Below are 7,500 nucleotides of genomic sequence, written 5' to 3'. Positions count from 1 at the left end.
GTGCTAATTGCTTTTCCTTTCTTCTTTCTACGGTCAAGGTGGGTGGGGGTTGTCATCTGGCAACTTATAGCGCTTGCGCTCGTCCCACTCTGCCTTCTCCGTTATGTTTAATAATAAAAAACTTGATTTGAGTTCTCTCTTTTGAGATTCATTATTAATATTTTCCTAATGTTCGTCACAAAATCACGTAGACAATTGCATGAAATATACTAACAAATTTAAAATGCCAACACTCGCCTGAACAGAACACAGGCACAGCTTGCAAGGCAAAGTCTGAACTCTCTGCATTAAAGTTTGAGAGAGAGAGAGAAAAAAAAATTTGTTGGTAATTTTCTGACTGTGCAGTTCCTGAATTTTGGACGAAGTAAGATGATAACGGCAACACTGGCTGGGAGTGTGGACTACTGAAGCCTTGCGTCCTGCTTTCATCCTCCCTCCTCCTCCTCCTCCTCCTCCTCCTCCTCCTCCTCCTCCTCCTCCTCCTCCTCCTCCTCCTCCTACTACTACTACTACTACTACTACTACTACTACTACTACTACTACTACTACTACTACTACTAGTAAAATCAGTAATAACGAGAAAGGCAATGATGATGATACTACTACTACTACTACTACTACTACTACTACTACTACTACTACTACTACTACTACTACTACTACTACTGCTACTATAATAATAATGATAATAATAATAATAGTAATAATGATAATAATAATACTGTTGATAATTATAATAGGAATACTGATTATAGTAATATTAATAATGACGAAAAAGACAAAAATGATATTATTACTACTACTACTACTACTACTACTACTACTACTACTACTACTACTACTACTACTAATAATAATAATAATACTGTTGATAATTATAATAGGAATAATGATTATAGTAATATCAATAATAACGAGAAAGACAAAGGTGATAGTAGCACTAACAAAAATAGGAGTAACAATAACAATTTATAATAATAATAGCAACAGCCATGATAAGAATGACAAGCTACACACACAGACAGCTGGGAGACATCTTGCATCACCCGCCCAGTTTTTCGTTCATTAATACAAGACTAGGCACCTGCGGGGAATGAACACCTGGGGGAGGGCGGCGCCCTTGGGGAGCTATTGGCACACAGGTGAATTAAAGGTGCAGGCTGCAGGGTTATTAATGAATTGATTTGATCCACACCTGTCCCGCCCTTACCTGTGTGTGTAGGTTTAGTTCATTAGTGGGAATTAATTAATCAGCGTTTACCTGCGCGTTTAATTTGCCTGACCTTATACCCTAATTATTATTCTAGGTGTATCTGACTTTTATTGTCAGTTTCTCGCGATATCAAGGTAACATTACGCATTTTTTGTGTGTGTATTTTTGTGTCTTCGCAAATATTTATTGCTTTCACTGGTTTAATTAAATAGTAAACACTGGTTGAGTACATGAAATGGACGCTAATTTGAGCGTTTCCCTTCCCATCGCCCTCTTCCTCCTCCAGTTGCTTCTCTCTCACTTCCTCTTATCTCCTCCTCCTCCTCCTCCTCCTCCTCCTCCTCCTCCTCCTCCTCCTCCTCCTCCTCCTCCTCCTCCCTCCTCTCTTTCACCTAAAGCTGAGGGACGCTACAACCTTGACCTGACCTAACATGGCCTACTCTCCTCCTCCTCCTCCTCTTCCTCCTGCAGGAAACCTGGATCATGCTCTTATTTTTTTTCAAGAAGCAACAATTCCAGCCCGTTTATCGTGTGCTTCCCCTCCCTTTTTTTTCTCTCTCTCTCTCTCTCTCTCTCTCTCTCTCTCTCTCTCTCTCTCTCTCTCTCTCTCTCTCTCTCTCTCTCTCTCTCTCTCTCTCTCTCTCTCTCTCTCTGTGTCTCGTCTGTTCCGCACAATATTCTCTCTTTCTCTCCCACTCTTTACTTTCTCTCGTACCGTCACTCTACACACACACACACACACACACACACACACACACACACACACACACACACACACACACACACACACACACACACACACACACACACACACACACACACACACACACACACACACACACACACACACTGTCAGCCAGAGGGGAAATAACATCCATAGTGCCGACACAATGAACAGCACAAACAGCACCACTGACAACAGAACACCAAGTGGGGAACAATGCTTATAAACTTGAACGCTCTAATACCAAACACTGATAATAGATAAGGTAAAGAAATTAAATGAAAGAAAATAAATGTATACGTAAAAGTGCAGATTATTGCTCTCTCTCTCTCTCTCTCTCTCTCTCTCTCTCTCTCTCTCTCTCTCTCTCTCTCTCTCTCTCTCTCTCTCTCTCTCTCTCTCTCTCTCTCTCTCTCTCTCTCTCTCTCTCTCTCTCTCTCTCTCTCTCTCTCACACACACACACACACACACACACACACACACACACACACACACACACACACACACACACACACACACACACACACAGATTATGCCCTTGTGTGTGATACATACACAACAGATTATGCCCTTTGTGTGTGTGTGTGTGTGTGTGTGTGTGTGTGTGTGTGAATGAGGAAAAATATTAATGATTTTTGATATTGTTATATGTATATTAGTATCAGTTCTCGTAAAGGAGGAAGAGGGAGAGACTAGTGAGGAATGGGAGTGTGGGACCGGGGAGGGGACAAGGTGGCGGCACACACTCCTCCACTATCCTGTCTTGTGCAGTGATACGTAATAATGCCTCGCCCCCAACCTTTCCTCCCCACCATCTCTCCTCCCTCTCCCTTTCCTCTCCTTGTACGACGCCTAAGTTTCGCGCTCTTTTCCTCCTCCCTGGTCTCTCTCTCTCTCTCTCTCTCTCTCTCTCTCTCTCTCTCTCTCTCTCTCTCTCTCTCTCTCTCTCTCTCTCTCTCTCTCTCTCTCTCTCTCATGCAAATCAGGGGGAAAATTTGAACCTGTAGGCCAATTAGAGCAAGGAAGACCACAGACGTTAATTTGGTAACTTCGCGATGCAACACAAGGCAACACAACACTAGCCCACAAACTGAGCCTTGGTATATTTTCTTTCACTTCCTCTCCCACTCCTTCTCCCCCCTCCCCCGCTCCCTCTCTCTCTCTCTCTCTCTCTCCCGCTCTCTCTCCTACCTCCGCTCTCTCCTTATTTCGTCCTGTGTTGACTTGTATTTTTGTTCTTGCTTCATTGTCTCCTTTTGCTTTTTTTTTTTGTTTAACTGATTTGCATTTTTGGTGGTGTGTGTCAGTTCTGCCTCTGTCCTCTCTCTCTCTCTCTCTCTCTCTCTCTCTCTCTCTCTCTCTCTCTCTCTCTCTCTCTCTCTCTCTCTCTCTCTCTCTCTCTCTCTCTCTCTCTCTCTCTCTCTCTCTCTCTCTCTCTGTGTGTGTGTGTGTGTGTGTTTGTGTCACATACTTTGAGCCACTTCTTACTTCTCTGCCCGCGTCTTCCCTCTCAGGACGAATGCAGGGAGCGAGGCACCGCGGGGAAAGTTTCTTAATCCCACGAACTCATCACCTTGAGAGGCGTTGAACTTAGTTAAGAGAGAGAGAGAGAGAGAGAGAGAGAGAGAGAGAGAGAGAGAGAGAGAGAGAGAGAGAGAGAGAGAGAGAGAGAGAGAGAGAGAGAGAGAGAGAGAGAGAGAGAGAGAGAGAGAGAGAGAGACCCCTTCCACCTCAGCTGTTGACCTGCCATGCGAAGTGTCTTCCCATAAGTCTTTTGGTCATGTACGGGCTCCTCTGAGTTTGTTATGTCTATCACTGTCTTCTGTATATTCCCAGTTGTGTTAAGTGGTTCCCTTTTTGCGTTGTGATGTGCTGATCTTTGTTGATGGGTAAGTTTAGTAGAAGCTCATAAGTTAGATAATTTTAGGTAGGGTTGGATTGAGTCTGGGTTGGGATGGCTTTGGTTAAGTTAGGTTGGGTTGGTTTGGTTTAGGTTTGGCTTGGCTAGGTTGTTGGATTGGGTTGTGTTGTGTTGGGTTGGGTTAGGCTGTGTTGGGTTAGGTTAGGTTAGGCCAGGTTAGGTTAGGTTAGGTTACGTTGTGTTGTGTTGGGTTAGGTTAGGCCAGGTTTGGTTTGGTTGGTTTGTTTTGGTTTGGTTATGTTATGTTAGGTTATGAATTATGTTCGCCTGCGTCGAGATGGGTTTGGTTAGGTTAGATTGGGCTAAACTCGGTTCTGCTGGATTGGGTTCGTTTGGGTTGTGTTATGCTTGGTTAGATTAGATTTTCCTGGTCTTGCTGATGAGTTAATTTGTCCATACCTTATAGGGATCACAGTAAGTAATATTAGGCTGTTTAATATAGTTTAGGTTGGGTTAGATAAGTTAGGTAGTTATAGCTTAGGTGAGGTTAGGTTTAGTTAGGTTAGATTAGTGTAGTTTTGGTTATGTTAGGCAACGTTAGGTAAATTTGCTGTTATTCCAAAGAGTTAAGTTATAAGTACGCCTAGGCTTCAGTTTTACTTTCGGTACACAAGACGATTTCTAGTTTTGCTTACCGATTGGATATGTACACGACATTTCGAGAACAAGATCTGCTTTGGCATGTTAATTACATTATGGTGAAAAGAAATGCCAAGACTGTGTGGGTTTGATTTGTAAAATATGTGTGACATGCCATTATGGTGGAGTGTGGCGATGGTGTCCTGAAGAGGTATCCACGCCTTGTCTACTGCTCTCTTACTGCTGACTGGATTGTGTCCCTCATCACAAACAAGCTCCAAAGGGCAACAGATCTACGTCTTTTTTTCTTTTTCACTTGTTTCTTACTCTATTGAGAAATTTTTTGGAAGACTGAAAAAATAACCTTATGAGCTGAGACATGTGATACTTATAGATTTATTGGCTCCTCCATAGCTCTTTTTCGTCGTATTTCACACCTCTCCATTCGTTCCAACATCACCCAAGAGTTTTCAGCTAAACGTTTATCCTATTTTGAAACAGTAATAGGAAGGAAAAACAGATGGAGTGGTAGATAACCGAAAGACTCAGCAATTAAGTAGTTGGTGCCGAATCAGTAGGGGGCTTTAAAGGAAGATTAGAACAATTTATAGATGTGGATGAAGGTAGCTATGTTTTTATACAGGAATGCTACGAGTAGGCCTGCAGCTTTTATTCTCTCAAGGTCTTATGCTCCTATTCATCTCATAATTCAAGGATCTTTCAGCTTCACCAACACGACCCTTGTAACGCTCCAGGCTTTATCGTAGCTCCATTCAACCACAAAGTCCCGTGTCTTCCCGTCAGATAAATTTAAGACCGTGAATTTATTGTGATACTGAAGTTTACCCATTCATTCTTGCTTCGCTTAAAGATCTTTCTGCATCATTTAGTACAAGACAGGAAGCCAAGTTGTGCTGTAGGCCTTCTTACGACTCACAAAGGAACACAAAGGCATAACAAGCAACAGACGACCTTACGGCACTTACGCGACAATTAGCAAGATATTACATTAATTTTGACTTGGATACGTGTGGCAGTAATGGCGAAGGCGGCTCCTTTAAGCCAAAAAGTGCCACGTCTTACCTGCAGGTTGATTCAAAGCCGTGAATCGCTTCGGGTTCTCGAGCTCATTGTACAAGGAGTCCGAAGGAAAGGGATACAAAGGAGTCACAAAGGTCTTATTCAGTAGAGGTTTCCGAGTAACAGATCTCAGGGCGCCTCAGCCAGTGCAGCAAAGCCAGTACTTCTTTTTGTGGACTTAAACAACAGATGAAACGAGGAGTAACAATACGTGGAGGTCTTTAGCTGGCGAGGCGAGGCGAGGCGAGGCGAGGCGTGTGAGTATAAGGGTGCCCAAGCAGTACTGGCCTTCGTGTCCTGATAAGGCTGTTTGATTGCATTGCTCTGTTCTACACTGACCATAAGAATAGAGGAAGAACTTAACTATAAAGGAAATGAAAGGTGAACCCTACGGCGATCATTGTGAAGAGAAAAGGGTATAAATGTTTGTGTGTGTAGTAGTAGTAGTAGTAGAAGTAGTAGTAGTAGTAGTAGTAGTAGCAGTAGCAGTAGTAGCAGTTGTTGTTGTTGTTGTTGTTGTTGTTGTTGTTGAGGGCGCAGTATGGAGAGAGTAAGGGGATTGGAACCTGAGAGAAAGAGAGAGAGAGAGAGAGAGAGAGAGAGAGAGAGAGAGAGAGAGAGAGAGAGAGAGAGAGAGAGAGAGAGAGAGAGAGAGAGAGAGAGAGAGAGAGAGAGAGAGAGAGAGAATATCAGGTAATCTAAGACAAAAGGCAAAAACTTTAGATTCAGAACTCATTTATTCATTTACTAGTAATCTGTAACAAAGTGAACAGGAAATTAAATGTTTTTACGCTGGCTTAGCTTGTCGAGAGCAAAATTTTTTTCTTTATTCAGTCATTCCTTCATTCATATATTTTAGATTTGTATTTTTACCAATCTCCACGTAACTTCCCATTCCCTTTCTTCATCTTTTCCCTCCTACATTCCTTCATCCCTTCATTTATTTATTCGCTATTCATATGTTTATGTATTCATTTGTTTATTTAATCATCTACTTATTTATTTATCTCTCTCTTTACCTGTTGATTTACCACAGTTTCCACACCTCATTTACCTCTCGAGTGCTGCAAAGACCTAGCTTGAATTATGTAGGCAGCCATTCATCTGGTGTGGGCGTGTGGGTGAAAGTAGTTGCCAGCGTGTTTTTCTCCAGTGTTTCGGTCCATACAGCGCCGCAGCGTCGCCTTGTTGCCGCCTCTCGTTACCTTGTCAATGGGCAAACCGAATCACTCACGCTTTGGGAAGGTTGATGGGCTTTAGATGAGCGTGTATTCCGTTCTGGTGTTTCCGGAAATTGATTCGCGGAACACATGAGCAACTGGCTTCTCTCTCTCTCTCTCTCTCTCTCTCTCTCTCTCTCTCTCTCTCTCTCTCTCTCTCTCTCTCTCTCTCTCTCTCTCTCTCTCTCTCTCTCATTAGTTTTTAGTGTCGTGGAGATATTTTCATGATATTTTGTACGCATGTGGCTTTTGTTTCTCGAATGATTTTATTTACTATTTTTAAAAGTAGTTTTGTTTCCTTCATTCATCCCTTCGATTTATTTATCTCCATCTATCTCTTCTATCCCGCTTTCTTTTTCTGATTCTTTATCACTTCGTATTCCCGCTCCTCGTCCTTTTCTTTTCTTCTCACGTGATTTATTGCTTATCCTCACCTTGCTTATCCTCATATTCTAATTTTCTTTATTCATTTACTTATAAGTTTCCTCAAATCTTATTCCTTTCCTCATCCGTTAATTCTTTCCAATGTCTCTTCACGTCATATTACTTTTTCTTATCCATTCCTTCTTTCCTTACATCATTCCTTACTTCTCTTATTCCTGATCCAACTTCCTCATGACTATAATCTTGTTTCCACACGGTAAGTAAGCAGATTGGGGCAAGCTGTTCCCTCATCCTTAACTCTTTTTCTTACCTCTTTCTTCGTTTCCTCTAACCCTATCCTTACTTATCCTTGCCTTTTTTCATAGTATCCCCACAATA

At 42.3% G+C, this 7,500-nt stretch overlaps 1 long non-coding RNA gene across 1 annotated transcript in view; it reads left to right on the top strand.

Annotated features, from left to right (window-relative positions):
• The window catches only part of LOC135089479 (uncharacterized), a 103,740-nt gene that overhangs the window by 1,315 nt on the left and 94,925 nt on the right, over positions 1-7,500 (top strand). The gene's annotated exons all lie outside the window — the stretch shown is intronic.

This window comes from Scylla paramamosain, chromosome 33, assembly GCF_035594125.1.
Source record: "Scylla paramamosain isolate STU-SP2022 chromosome 33, ASM3559412v1, whole genome shotgun sequence".
NCBI lineage: Eukaryota > Metazoa > Arthropoda > Malacostraca > Decapoda > Portunidae > Scylla > Scylla paramamosain.
Note: the sequence above shows the minus strand (reverse complement) of the source record. Positions and strands in the feature narration are given on the sequence as shown.